Below are 15,346 nucleotides of genomic sequence, written 5' to 3'. Positions count from 1 at the left end.
AAACATTTTTCTAGCACTCTGCAGCCTCCCTGGCTGCCCATGCTTCAAGATCTGGAGGAAGCCCCATGGGTGGGTTAAATGAAAAACACGAAGCCAGGGAGAGAGGGAGCTACCAAGATTGGTGAGCTGAATGATTTTGTTTTTAATGAAAGTGCTTCCTTTTACCATACACACACACACACACACACACACACACACACACACACACACACACACACACTGGTACCTCTACTTACGAATTTAATGCATTCCGAACACACATTCGTAAGTCGAAAAAAATTGTAAGTTGAATCCCATAGGAATGCATTGGGAGAAAAAAATTCGTAAGTCGAAGCAGCCCTATCTAAAAATTCGTAAGTAGAAAAAATCCTATCTAAACCGCATCCAAGATGGCGGATGGAGCTCCGTTCGTAAGTAGAAACATTTGTAAGTAGAGTTATCCGTAAGTAGAGGCACCTGTGTGTGTGTGTGTGTGTGTGTGTGTGTGTGTGTGTGTGTGTTCTTTAAATAGACTTCCCCCTTAAAAAAAACAACAATGCACTGGAGCATAGTAGATAGTAGCCTTCCCAAGTTCTCATAGAAATCATGAGATCTTGACAAACTGCAGACACCCAGGAAGGCTGCAGAATATAGACCAAGTGATTTGATCAATGAATGAAAGAATACTCACAAAAGTGCAATAAAAGCTCTGCAAGAGGAAGGATCATAGCTCAGAGACAGAGCATCTGCTTTGCATGCAGAAGGTCCCAGGTTCAACCACCAACATCTACAGGTAGGGCTGAGAGGGAACCCGTCTGAAACCCTAGTCACTGTTGATACGCTGATTAATCATAAGGTGGCTTCTTATATTCCATCCCACCCACGAGAATTTTCAAATGTGATTTGTTTTCTGATTAAATGATGGAGAACCATCAAAGGGCACAGCACTAGTATCAACCTCCTTGCAATGTATACTTGTCAATTTCACACACACTTTCCTTAAGAAATCTGGCAATTCAGAATCTAAGGCTCCACCAACCCACATTATCTGCTACAATGTCCTACGAACATTCGCTCTGCCCAGGACTGAATTTTCAGAATGCCCACAGATTACCACCAGTCGTTCGTCTAAGTGGGCAAGGGGTAAGAAGAAATGAAGTGCAAGGCAGGAGGTGAATGAGAGAACAATCTGTATACTGCTTCATGCCTTTAAGGAAAAAACAGCAGCACTGGGAGACACAGTCTGCAGGCACAGAACACCAGAGGTTGGCTAGGTATCTTACAACAAATCACTTACTGTATTAGCAAAGGGTCGGGCATTCATTTTCATTCAAGTATCCTAAATGTGTGACTCAGTGGCAATGTTTCTTAAGTTACAAGTTCAGCTTCAGACTCTGCAGCTGCTGAAATATAGATGGCTTATAAAATATTTTGGGGGTTGGCTAATTTAGCTAAGCAACATTTAGACTTTCTCTTTTTCTTTTAAAGGGCTTTCTATACCTCCTCCTCCTCTTCCTCCTCCTCCTCCTCCTTCTTCTTCTTCTTCTCTCTCTCTCTCTCTCTCTCTCTCTCTCTCTCTCTCTCTCTCTCTCTCTCTCTTTCAAGGAGTGGCTTAGACTCCATGATTAAGGTCATGCCGCTTGTTCATTACTGGCCAGGCTAATGTGATTGAATCTGAACAATACCTTTGAACTCCTTGGTTCTGATCTGCATACTAATTGATTCCTTTGTCCTTGACAGTGACCTTGGCAAGCTCTCTGCCACTCTGAGAACATCTGACCACTTTCTGATAATAATAAAAGAAAATAAGTTGGCATTGGGTGGGCAGAGAGAAAGAGCAGGAAATAAAACAAAAACTGGTGATTTCTTTCATTCTTATCTAGATCCACATTTCCTTATTTATCTTTAGGAAAAAGCAAATCTGTTACTCCCTAGCTCCCCCTGGATGTATTAAAAAAATATGAAAACCATGCATTTTAATAATAATAATAATAATAATAATAATAATAATAATAATAATAATAATAATAATAATATCATTGTAAGGAACACATAACAAACAGAAGCATTTTTCTCTCCCCCCCATCTCTTTCTTATAACAGGATATCAGAAAACCTTGTGCCTACATTGTAAATTAAACCAGAGGTTTATTTGCTTTGAACACAAGTGAACTTTTGAACAATATACACATACTATGTCTGTCTGTCTGTCTGTCTGTCTGTCTGTCTGTCTGTCTCTCTCTCTCTTTCTGTGTGTGTGCGTGTGTGTGTGTGTGTGCGTGTGCTTGTGTGTGTTGCTTTTAGGAAATATACATTTCACAGGATATGAGTAACCTTCATATAATTGACACCAACGGTTATTTGTTTTCATAGTGTGAATCAGATGTTGTCATGGCTAGTGAGTGGGTTTTCCGAGCTCAACAGGTTGAAAAGCTGCACAAACTCTTCAAAAGGAGGAAAATCTGTGTGCGCAGAAAATGCAATTTTCAGTAATGACCTCCAGCTTTTATTGAGATTCGTACAACAACCTGATTCTTTGGAAGTGCCATGCTTTCTGTGCCGGAGAGAGATTTTTAAACTGTACCAGCATTTCTGAGGTGAGAGGAGTGGCAGCAGTTGGGGGGGGGGGAATGCTATTATAGAAAACTACTTCCCTGACAAGAACACAAAGCATGACTTGGTTCTCCGTAGAGGTGGCATTTACCTCAGGAGACACATTTTTAGCAGCCAGGAACCCTTGTTATTAAAACATGTGCCTCATCATAACAGCTGAACAGCGAGCATGAGAGATGCAACACCAAATATACACACATAGCGTCAAATGTAGAAATTGCAAAGGGACAGCGGTCCTCATCCCAGAAGCTCCTTGCATACATCCCACACAACAGGATATTCTCTTGTTTCTAAACAGATGGGTAGCACTGGTAGCAGCTCTGATGACAATGATCACCTGTTTCGGGAAGGGGTGCTTGGAATCAGTCCCCCTTTCCACAAGTGATCAGTGCTGTCAGAAATGACAGCAGAAACATCTGTTTGCTAAACTGCATCTGGTGCAGGAACACTGAGCATGCACTATTACTTGCAGAGTACATGCATGACACATATGTATGTGGAAAGGTGGCCCTGTAGTATTATGTAGTGTGTGCATGTACAAGAATTGCACAATTGGGATGATTTTTTGGGAATCGTGACTGCACGATTGGGATGGTGTGTTTTTTTTAAGTCTCTTTTTCTCTCTCAGTTTGATACATGCACAGACAATCGCACATATATATCTGTAGGCTGAAAGCCCATGCACATCCTAAACACAATGGGATTTACTTCTTAGTAAACATGAGTAAACAAGGACACGGGTGGCACTGTGGTCTAAACCACAGAGCCTAGGGCTTGCCAATCATAAGGTCGGCGGCTTGAATCCCCGCTACGGGGTGAGCACCCATTGCTCTGTCCCAGCTCCTGCCAACCTAGCAGTTCAAAAGCACGTCAAAGTGGAAGTAGATAAATAGGTACTGCTCCGGCGGGAAGGTAAACGGCTTTTCTGTGTGCTGCTCTGGTTCGCCAGAAGCAGCTTAGTCATGCTGGCCACACGACCTGGAAGCTGTCTGCGGACAAACGCCAGCTTCCTCGGCCAGTAAAGCAAGATGAGCGCCGCAACCCCAGAGTCATCTGCGACTGGACTTAATGGTCAGGGGTCCCTTTACCTTTACCTTTAAACATGCTTACAGTTGTGCTGCTTAAAAGGCTGTGAGTCCAGCAATTGCATTTCAAGAGGTTAATTTGTCTTTCATTCTGTTTTGTGGGAGTTCAAGAAGCTATTTCTAGCATCAGGGGGAGATTTCCTCCCAATGGAGTGGAGGTCAGGGAAGTCAGGACCACAGCAGAGATGAAAGGGTTATTTCCCCCCACCACCACCTATCAGACCTCCCCCATGCCCCCCAGCTGCTGCTACTTGCACATTCAGTACAATAACACTTTTAACAACATGTCTAGCTAGGCCTTGAGCTAACGTGAGTACAGTCATACCTCGGTTTAAGTACGCTTCGGTTTGAGTACTTTCAGGTTAAGTACTCTGCGGACCCGTCTGGAACGGATTAATCCACTTTCCATTACTTTCAATGGGAAAGTTCGCTTCAGGTTAAGTACGCTTCAGGTTAAGTACAGACTTCCAGAACCAATTGTGTACTTAAACTGAGGTACCACTGTAGATGCAGAAAGATGTACCAAAGCAATTAAACAAAATAAGAGGAAAGGGATGTCGTTCCAGGATCCCCTTTGAACCAACCAAGATTCACCACACGTGTAGCTGCCTTTTTTCCAGTTCCCAGCTTCTGTATCTCAGATTCTGTGCCCTCCATTGGACCCACTCCCTGTGTAGGCTTGCAATGTAGGGAGCTGAAGAATGCACAGCAAAAGAATTTAAGGGGATTGGTAGCAGCTGGTGTCAGATGGGACCGCAGACAAAGAACGTGAGATGGCATTTTGGCTGATGGGGTTGATGTATGCAGATGCATGAGTAGCTGCATCCCCTGGGACACTGCAGAGATTGTGTACTGAGGCAGATTTGACATAACAGGCTGCAATCCTGTGCACACACTCACCTGGGGAAAAGGCCCACTGTCCTGGAGTTTGGGGTATATATCGCAGCTGCATGCAGAAAGAAATAGCCTGGTAAGACTGCTGGTTGAAAGGATAAAGGAAACTTTAGGTTTATTATTCCAGGTATGGGTTCTGCATTTGGCCAAGATGTTAGCACTAGCACATGCTAACTCATACTGCAACTGACTTGGAGAAAAAGCAGAGAAAAAGTACAAGCCTGAAAGAAAGAGATCTACTTAACCAACAAGCAGTTCCTAAAAAGAGGAATCACTGAGGAGGAGGAGAACAGCAGCAGCAGCAGCAGCAGCAACAACAGCAACAACAACAACAACAACAACAACAACAACAACAACAACAACAAACAAACAAACAAAAAACAAACAACAACAGAAGATAACTTATTTCAAGCACTGGGGACAGAAGGACAGAGTTTCTGAGTAAATATGTATAGGATCAGGCTCTATAGCTATCATGGCTCCATGCTTTGAGAGCAGCTAAGATCACAAGTGAGTTTTAGACAAGCAAACACCATCTTTATTAAAATACTGAATTTATATTAGGACCTGAAGAGCATTACAAGTCATGCATGCCAAGGATTTGTACATCTATCTCTGGGGTAAATGAACATATATTTTTTAATGACTGCAGCCGATCCAAAGCTCTGCTTCTTCTCCACTGTGCCCATTGCATGCATGGCCTTATCTCATTATTTCTGCCCACTGAAGTTAGACAGGACCCAAAATTGTACACTTTTCATTGCATCCTATTTCTTCTGGCATTTCCAGAGCCATCAGACAGATTTCTCTTTGGATAACTTTTTTATCTGCTGTATTCCTGTTGTTCTTGCATTTGGTAATGTTTAGTGGTATATAAATCTCCCATACAAGCAAATGCTTCAACAAAGCTTCTGCAACCACAGTCTGTCTCATCTACTTCAATGGAGAGAGCATATTTCTTCATGCAAAAGTTGCCAAATGGATTGGGGTCAACATTATAGACTACAGGAAGTATTTGGCGGCATTTCATCGAAAGCAAAATGCTTTCAACTTTGCTGCAATCTTTAGCCATGGTCCAACGGTCTCCTGCTACCAGGCACACCAACTATAGGGGCAGAAGATGCTTGACCCCCCTCAATATTCATGGGCAGGGGTCTGAGACTCCGCCCCATTGAGGGGGCCACCATTCCCCACTGTGGCTGCCAAATTATTATTAACTTACACTCAGTTATCTTTGGTATAAGACTTGTGACATTTGTGCTCAACCCATTGTGCAGTCTACTTTGTCATCCAGAATCCAGTAAGGTACCTCAGATCCAAAGCACTGGAGAGTATTTAGGAGTGACCATGCCAATAACCCTTTGTATGCAGAACACTAGACCATAGGAAGTTGAGTTATACTGAGTCATATCATTGGTCCATCTAGTTCAATATTGTCTACACTGACTGGCCGCAACTCTCCAGGGTACCAGGCACGAAATGTTCCCAGTGAGGGATGCCAGGGACTTTCACAGTGCAATGAGGGTTTCGGCTGGTGCATTGTTTAGCCAGTCATTGTCAGAATATAAAAAGCTAAACTAAAGGTATAAGAATATGTTTGTGTCCCACAATTTCAGCATTGACTGTACAGAGCAACTCTCAGCCCTGACATAACGGACACATATGATTTTGGGCTATGAGAATTAACTCCCACTAGCTTCATGCACTCCCCCTCCCATGACTGCTTTCAAACCCATGAAGAGAAGTCACTTTTCATTTTAAACTAAGCACAGTTCCCCATGATGCCTGAACTCATGGAACTGTGCTCTTGCTAAACAGTGTTTTGAGAACAAATGGCAGCCAGGATCTAAAACCATGGTTTGATCCTGGCTGGTTTTTGCTAACTACAGCTCAATCAAATCACAATTCCATGAGTTTCAATAACTGTGGTTAGCTTAAAACTGAAAGAGGAAGCTCTCTTCCTCACAGGCACAAAAAGGAGAGGGGGGAAACACATGAGACTGTGGCTTACAGCAGCTTGTTCTCATTGCAAAAAACAACAACCATGGTTTCTCATAACATTTGAAGTGAGCATGAGAATCAAACAGATTCAATTTCCTTTTCCCAGCTATTTCTGATCTTCAGTAGTTGCCACACCACATTATCACTAATGTTAATGCAGGTGGCTAAGCAGCCAGCAAAGAAAACCAATGGTTGAGTGGCAATGGTGAAAAAAGATTAAGTACAATTAAAGGATCAAGTAACACTCTGAAGAAAGTTAGTCATGGTTTTCCCTCTTATTTTAATTGGGACATTATGGTATTGAAGTTATTTTTAATTGTGAGAAGACATATGGAGCAAATAAGTCAACAACCTACTATTTAAGGGAACAATTTACTTCCAAGACATGACTAACTTGCATAGACTGGAACAAGTAATGAAAAGAACAAAAAACTTCTTCTTTTTTTGCAAATGTTCACATGAAACACTAATGACATAAGCCCCAAGATTCAATAATAATAATAAAAATCTGATCCATGTTGCTACCTATGGAAAAAGGAGAAGATGGGGCACAAATAGATTTAGAAGGCTGAGAGTATTATATGTATGGGTTGAAAACATTGCTATGCCAAATATCTGTCCTTCAGTTTCTCAACAGTTTGCTTCCCCTGCGAGAGATGATTCCATTTTCCAGCCTTTTTTTCAGGGTACTTTAGAAATTCTTTTAGAATGTTGTTGGGCGCTGGGTTTTGAGCTGGCTATATGTTCTGCTGGAACATATATGTTCTGTTATATGGTGCTGGAGGAGACTCTTGAGAGTCCCATGGAATGCAAAAAGATCAAAACTATCCATTCTGAAGGAAATCAGCCGTGAGTGCTCACTGGAAGGACAGATCCTGAAGCTGAGGCTCCAATACTTTGGCCACCTCATGAGAAGATAAGACTCCCTGGAAAAGACCCTAATGTTGGGAAAGATTGAGGGCACAAGGAGAAGGGGACGACAGAGGACGAGATGGTTGGACAGTGTTCTCGAAGCTACGAACATGAGTCTGACCAAACTGCGGGAGGCAGTGGAACACAGGAGTGCCTGACGTGTTCTGGTCCATGGGGTCATGAAGAGTCAGACACAACTAAACGACTAAACAACAACAACAACAACAACAACAACAACGTTCTGCTGTGAAGACAGATGTGAATAATTCATTCACCTTCTTTGTAAATGTTTATAGGAGACCCTTGTCCAAATGAGAACAAAAAGGAGAAACACACACACACTGTAGCATCATCCCTATTGGGGCATTTTTAAAGTGGACATGAATACTGTCGGGATGCTCAAGTAGTTCTGCTTTTTGTGTGTCTTAAAGGGGGGGGAAGCCTTCCCCACCAGCAGGAAATTCTCTCTTCCCATCATTTAGTATCTGCTGATCTTGAGCAATGCAGTAGCACCAAGCAACCACAGAGACTGCTGGGTGGAGCATCCTTTTGCAATTTCAGCAGGAGAGGTCTATAGATTGCTTCCTGTGGATTGGGGCCATTACCAAACACTTGTTTAATAAAAGCTACCCTTCATCATTGACAACCATGAAAATTGGTTGGTCTGGCATAAACTGTCTCTAATAACTGGCATGCGCAAGGCCCACAGGTTGCTTATTACTTAGGTCATAAGGGTAAGATTAAATCAACTGCATGTGTTAATTTTGTTCAGCTGACAAGGATATCTCCTTTTACTTGCCCTCTTACAACAAGGGTCTCAAAACTAGGATTAAACTTTCATGCAAAATGTCTCCTTAAATGATGCCAACATTGTTTGGCATTGTACATAATTGCTTCTTGCTCCACTTGGTAAGAATGCTGTCCCTTCAGTATTTTCTGCTCCCAGAAGCGAATGATTAAGTGTTGACAGTAACTGGGTCATCTGTACGCGAGTTCAGAGGAAAAGGTGCTAGTTCGCACAGCTGTCCCCAAACAGGGAACTATGACCTCTAGTGGAATATGGATTACAAGGTATTATACATTTCAAGGGCTAACCATTTCCTCTCTTTCTCTCTCTCTTTTTGTAATGGCACAGGCATGATTTTGTGAATCATACCTGTGTTTCAGGAAAGACACGTGTGATCAGAAAGAATGGCAACACCTAGGTGTTCCTTCCAAGGGAGTTCAATCATGTCACCGATACCTACGATTTCCCACTTCAGATGCAAAACCTACATTCACTGTTTCAAATAAGTGTACTGAGCAGGCAGAGGGTTTGATCGTGTTATTGTCAGAGCCACAAAGTAAAGCTGATTGGATGCACAAGTGGGCGTGCAATTAAGTCAAACAGCCAACAATTAAGCACATGCAATGCACAACCGTAATTCATTTTGCTGTATCTACTGCACAGAGAGTTAGCTGTACTTTTGAAAGGGGAACATGGTGTGCAATTAAGGCAACTGAGGATAATAATCAATATGTGATACACATTAATGATGCGGTTCAGCACTGGGGGAGGGGAATCTCTTGGATTTTATTTTATTTTTGGTATGGATTCACATCCCAAATGCTTGGGAAAACACACTATAGGTAAGGAACTGCTATTCTCCTTTAATTTGATGCTGTGCTCTTGTTACATTTACAGGTATGATGTGGAACAGTAACTCAAGAGAATATTTCCACATGTTAAAAATTGTCATGTGAGCAGCAACTTTGCATCTGGAAAGCTTACCGTGGCAATTTTTGACAACTTCCTCTGGATGCTGGCACCTGCATCACAGGGCCACCTGCACAAAAATTGCTTTACCTGGTACAACTGCCGGGAACGGCGTAAGCAATGTGTTGTTTTAATTCATGAATGAGGCATTTGCACATGGGGCAGGAGGGAGAACTTCAAAAAAAGGAGGCACCAAAGGACCACTGCAATATGCAAGGGGGATCAAGCACCTGGTTATAGTCCAGCACCCACATCTCCCTTTAATGAGTCATCTCCTTCTTAATGAGTCATAGAATCATAGAATTATAGACCTGGAAGGGAACCTGAGGATCTTCTAGTCCACCCTGCTGTAATGCAGGAATATGGAGCATCCCATATGGGAATTGAACTTGCAACATTGGCATATTCAGCACTGCTTTCTAACCAACTGAGCTATCTGGGTTGTCATCAGCATACTACCAGTGCTGCTCATGTTATTATTATTATTATTATTATTATTATTATTATTATTATTATTATTATTATATTATATTTATTTATTTATTTATTTATTTATTTATTTATTTATTTATATCCTGCCCATCTGCTGACTGGGTTTCCCCAGCCACTCTGGATGGCTCCCAACCAAATATTAAAAACACAACACAGCATTAAACATTAAAAACTTCCCTAAACATGTTTTTTGCAGCCAGAACTCACCGGAACTCAGTTCTGGCACCTCTCAGGTGGGCGCCATTGTTATTCTAAGAGAGGCATTCATGGTGAGTTCTGGCACCTCTTTTTCGAGAAAAATAGCACGGTGGATGCATCTTTCCTTTTGAGAAAAGCCTAATGTATTTGGGACGTTTTTTCTTCGAAGGAAAATGAATGACTGCATAGGGATAGAACGGGGGCTTATAAAATTATGAATAGTCTGAAGAGAGTGGGCAGAAAGAGTCCCCCCCTCCCTCTCTTGGGTGAACTCTGGGTCACCCAATGAAGTTGAGTGGCAGGAGTTCAGGACAGACAAAGCAACTACTTTTCACAACATATAATTAGCTTAATGGCATTCCCCACAAGATGTGGGCTTAGCCGCTAGCTTAGATGGCTTTCAAAGGGGATTAGACAAATTCGTGGAGGACAAGGCTATCAATGGCCATTATCCATGATGGGTAAATGGATCTTTCCTCTTCAGAGTCAGTGTGCACCCGAGTATTAGATTCTAAAGGCAAATAACAGTGGATGGCTGTTGCCTTCATCCTCTGCTTCTGAGGCCACGACCACACCTTACATTTAAAGCAATATTATACCACTTTAAACATCCGTGGTTTTCCACAAAGATGCCCGAGGGCTGTAGTCTGCTAAGGGTGCTGAGAGTTGTGAGACCAGTTTGATTCACAGAGCTAAAAGTCCCAGTTAGATTTAACAATCAATCTCTGTTCCTAGGGAACTCTATGAATTATAGCTCTGTGGTGGGATTAGGGCATCTCCAAACAGCTTTAAACTACAGTTCTCAGAACAGTAACTTGACACTGAACTCCATGGATCATTGAGAAGAAATTTCTCAAGAAAGATTTTTCTGAATGGTTTTCCTGAAAGATTTCTGAATTTTCTGAAAGATTTCTCAGAATGTTCTCTTTCTCACTCCTCCTCCAAATGAGGACCATTTTGCCAAATATTCTAATGCCTTTGTGCTGCAGAGGTGTTGAGTCCTGGGCATTGTGGAGGCTGCAAAATGGTGGTCAGAGACTAATACTATTTTACAATGTGGCACTGTTCACATAGATGTTCCGGGATCAGAAAACATTGATAAGGAGCCATAGAGATCCTTGTGGCCACAAACGATTTTTTATTTTTAAGGGTAGGATAGGGGGAATCGTAGCTATTTCATAAAATTAATTAATGCAAGCCAACCCTTTCTGAACATTTTCAGGGAAACTCACCCACTCCAACCTTTTGTGGGACAACCAGCCTCCTATAACCAACATGCTTAAGTCTAATTAATGCATGAAGGGGTTAAGACCACAGAGGAAGCTGCCCTGCCAGGCTTAGCTAGGTCACTCCCCCTTACCATGGGAGGAAGGGTTATCAAGCTCTGTGTTCTCTCTCTTTCCACCAGATGAATCTTACAAGTACCGGTAAGGAGTTCTGAACTGGTCACTCCAAGCTCAGACCTTGTGGCTTAAGCAAGCTATTTTTGTATTTCTATAAAAATAATTTAGAAACATTCACCACTCTGGAACCTAAGTTTTACTGCCTGTGTTTTCTGACTGCTGTATGGAAAAGCACATGAATCTGACCTTGGAAGGGTTTGTAAGTCAACCATTTTTAAATTACCAAACATGTGATCCCTTTCTATGCTAAGGGAAGAGGGGAACTTTGGAAGCAACTTAAAACAGGTTATCTTAAAGGTCTAGCAGCCTATATTTCCATGCTTTTCTTTGCTGCATAATTTGTGATTTTAAAACTCTGCTGGGATTCTCTCACCAAAAAGTACTTGCCTCAGACCTCAGGCATCCAGGTATTTTCCTTTTAATAAAGGTAAAGGTACCCCTGACCATTAGGTCCAGTCGCAGACGACTCTGGTGTTGCGGCACTCATCTCACTCTATAGGCCGAGGGAGCCGGCATTTGTCCGCAGACAGCTTCTGGGTTATGTGGCCAGCAAGACTAAACTGCTCCTGGCAAACCAGAGCAGTGCACGGAAACACCGTTTACCTTCCCGCCGGAGTATTACCTATTTATCTGTATGCACTTTGATGTGCTTTCGAACTGCTAGGTGGGCAGGAGCTGGGACCGAACAATGGGAGCTCACCCTGTCACGGAGATTTGAACCGCCGACCTTCTGATTGGCAAGCCCTAGGCTCTGTGGTTTAGATAGGTGGTTTAATACCTACGTATTTTTCAAAGAAAGAAAGAAAGAAAGAAAGAAAGAAAGAAAGAAAGAAAGAAAGAAAGAAAGAAAGAAAGAAAGAAAGAAAGACATTTATGGGGATGTTCTATTTCCCTCACATCATGACTTTTCAAGAAAACCATGTCAAAAAGTTCATCCACATCATGCATTTAAAGCACTCTTATACTACTTTAAAAGCCATGGCTTCCCCCAAAGAATCTGGGAACTGTAGTTTGTTAAGGGCACTGAGAGTTGTTAGCAGACCCTTAACAAGCTACAATTTCCAGCATTTTTTCAGGGAAGCCATGGTTTTAAGAAAGTAGTTTAAGAGTGTTTCCAATGTATGCTGTAGACGTGGCCTCAGTCTCATCCAGCGGTGTTCTTCATTATAGCCAAGATGGTGGACATATTCTCTGCTTTTGGAATTGGATGTGCCAGAGTCCTTCTCCTTTAATACCCTCCCTCTGATTATTATGAGGGAAGGGGGAAAGACAAATCCTTTCTAAATTAAGAAATTCAAAGTGACTTTGGTGCTCATAACAAAGAGGACTTGCCATGAGTTCCACATTATCCACTTGGATAACACTGGACAACACATGAGCCATTTTGATATATGTTTATGCTCATTAGTTGTGTGGTAAAGAACAATCCTTTGTGCCTCAAAATTATTTCAAAACCGGCGCTGTCAAAGGAGTCATTTCTGTCAGGGGGGAAATGCATTCATGTCAGAGAAAAGATGTTAAATGGTAGCCAATAAAGGAAAGAAAGGGGGAATTTGGAGACAAGGGGGGGAAATCTGAGAGGAGGACTGCAATTGTTGTTCTTTTCTACCTCATTATTTGTAACCAGTGGTATGTAAACTCCATATTATAATTCAGGATCAATTCAGATGCAAATAGCTGAGCCTTAATTGTATATGTGGAAGAAAGAAAACAGTGACAATATTAAAATGAGCTTTCTTCTGCTACTTCTGTGTCCTTCATGACAGACATATAAAGTTGAAGCAGTAACACATCACCTGTTCTCCCCCCCCCAATTTATAATGAAGAAAACCCTTTACAAATTCCTCATGTAAATTGTGACAAGGGGAGGGAGGTGGAGACTAGTAAGCAGACAGCAAGGTAGCAAATGTGAATCCCTGTATGTTCAAAATATTTTAACATAATGTGGAATAATGCATGTTCTCCTACAACACAGCAAATGACGTTTCCTCATAAATTCACTGGGCTATTCCAATTCTGTAAACCTTTTTCTGAAGGACTTCCCATTTGAAATCAAACATGCAGGACTGTCTTGCTGAATAAATCAAGGGAGGGATGGACTGTGCAGGCGGCACGGTGCTTCAAATTCACTTGTAATGTTGGATAACAAAGCCATAGATGGCTACAATTCCAACCAGGTCTACACAGATGTGAGTCCCATTCAACTCATTGGGGTTTACTCCCAGGTAAACAGAGTTAGTAATAATAATAATGTTTAGTCATGTCCGACTCTTCATGACCCCATGGACCAGAGCATGCCAGGCACTGCTGTCTTCAACTGCCTCCCGCAGTTTGGTCAGACTCATGTTCGTAGCTTCGAGAACACTGTCCAATCATCTCGTCCTCTGTCGTCCCCTTCTCCTTGTGCCCTCAATCTTTCCCAACATCAGGGTCTTTTCCTATTATTATTATTATTATTATTATTATTATTATTATTATTTTATACCCCACCCATCTGGCTGGGTTTTCCCAGGCACTCTGGGCGGCTTCCAACAGAATAATAAAATACAATAGTCTATTAAACATTAAAACCTTCCCTAAACAGGACTGCCTTCAGATGTCTTCTAAAAGTCTGGTAGTTGTTTTTCTCTTTGACATCTGGTGGGAGGGCGTTCCACAGGGCGGGTGCCACTACCGAGAAGGCCCTCTGCCTGGTTCCCTGTAACTTGGCTTCTCACAGTGAGGCAACCACCAGAAGGCCCTTGGCACTGGACCTCAGTGTCCGGGCAGAACGATGGGGGTGGAAACACTCCTTCAGATATACTGGACCGAGGCCGTTTAGGGCTTTAAAGGTCAGCACCAACACTTTGAATTCTGCTCAGAAACATACTGGGAGCCAATGTAGGTCTTTCAAGACCAGTGTTATGTGGTCTCAGCGGCCACTCCCAGTCACCAGTCTAGCTGTCGCATTCTGGGTTAGTTGTAGTTTCCAGGTCACCTTCAAAGGTAGCCCCTCATAGAGTGCATCACAGTAGTCGAAGCGAGAGATACCTAGAGTATCCACCACTCTGGCAAGACACTCTGCTGGCAGGTAGGGTCTCAGCCTGTGTACCAGATGGAGCTGATAGACAGCTGCCCTGGACACAGAATTGACCTGCGCCTCCATTGACAGCTGCGAGTCCAAAATGACTCTCAGGCTTCGCACCTGGTCCTTCAGGGGCACAGTTACCTCATTCAGGACCAGAGAATCCCCCACACCTGCCCACCTCCTGTCCCCCCAAAACAGTACTTCTGTCTTGTCAGGATTCAACCTCAATCTCTTAGCCGCCATTCATCCTCCAGCCGTTAGGATTGCTGCCTTCCTCAGTAGTTTAACCAGGTAGGATTGTAACGTATCTGCCTAATTAACTGCATATATGTCCTTGTTTAATTGCAATATTTTACTTGCAACTGTGTGTGTGCGAGGTTTGCATGCTGAAACGCAATTCTCAAGATTGGATTACTGCAATACACTCCATGTGCAGCCTCCCTTGTGGTTGACCTGGAAACTGCAGTTAGTGCAGAATGTTGCAGCGTTGTTGCTGATGGGAGTGAGAACCTGTTGGTGTGCAGTCAAGAGACTGTTCCAGTGGTCTCTTCAAATCCCAACAGTTCCCTTCCTTACTGTCTCTGAGGACCAGGAGAGGCTTGAAGAGGCAGGCACAGTGGTATTTTCCATGTAGGAGAAGTTGCTGATTGTTGGCGAACACTCCATCCAGCTGTGGCACAAGCCTGGGAAAGTTATGCCAGCTAAGTAGATGGTGTGTGTGTGTGTGTGTGTGTGTGTGTGTGTGTGTGTGTGTGTGTGTGTGTGTTCTGTGCACCTTAGGAGCTGCTTTTGTCAATAAAAGTGCACTTTTGTCAATAAAAAATTAAACTACTGGCCATTTGTCCTCCTTGGCTTGGAAGAACACCTCTGCTTAGAGATCTGCACTGGTTTCCAATTTGCTACTTGGCCAGATTCAAAGTGTTACTGTTGGTAAATAAAGCCCTTCA

This window comes from Zootoca vivipara, chromosome 1 (genome assembly GCF_965207765.1).
Source record: "Zootoca vivipara chromosome 1, rZooViv2.hap1.1, whole genome shotgun sequence".
NCBI lineage: Eukaryota > Metazoa > Chordata > Lepidosauria > Squamata > Lacertidae > Zootoca > Zootoca vivipara.
This window is presented reverse-complemented; position numbering follows the sequence as displayed.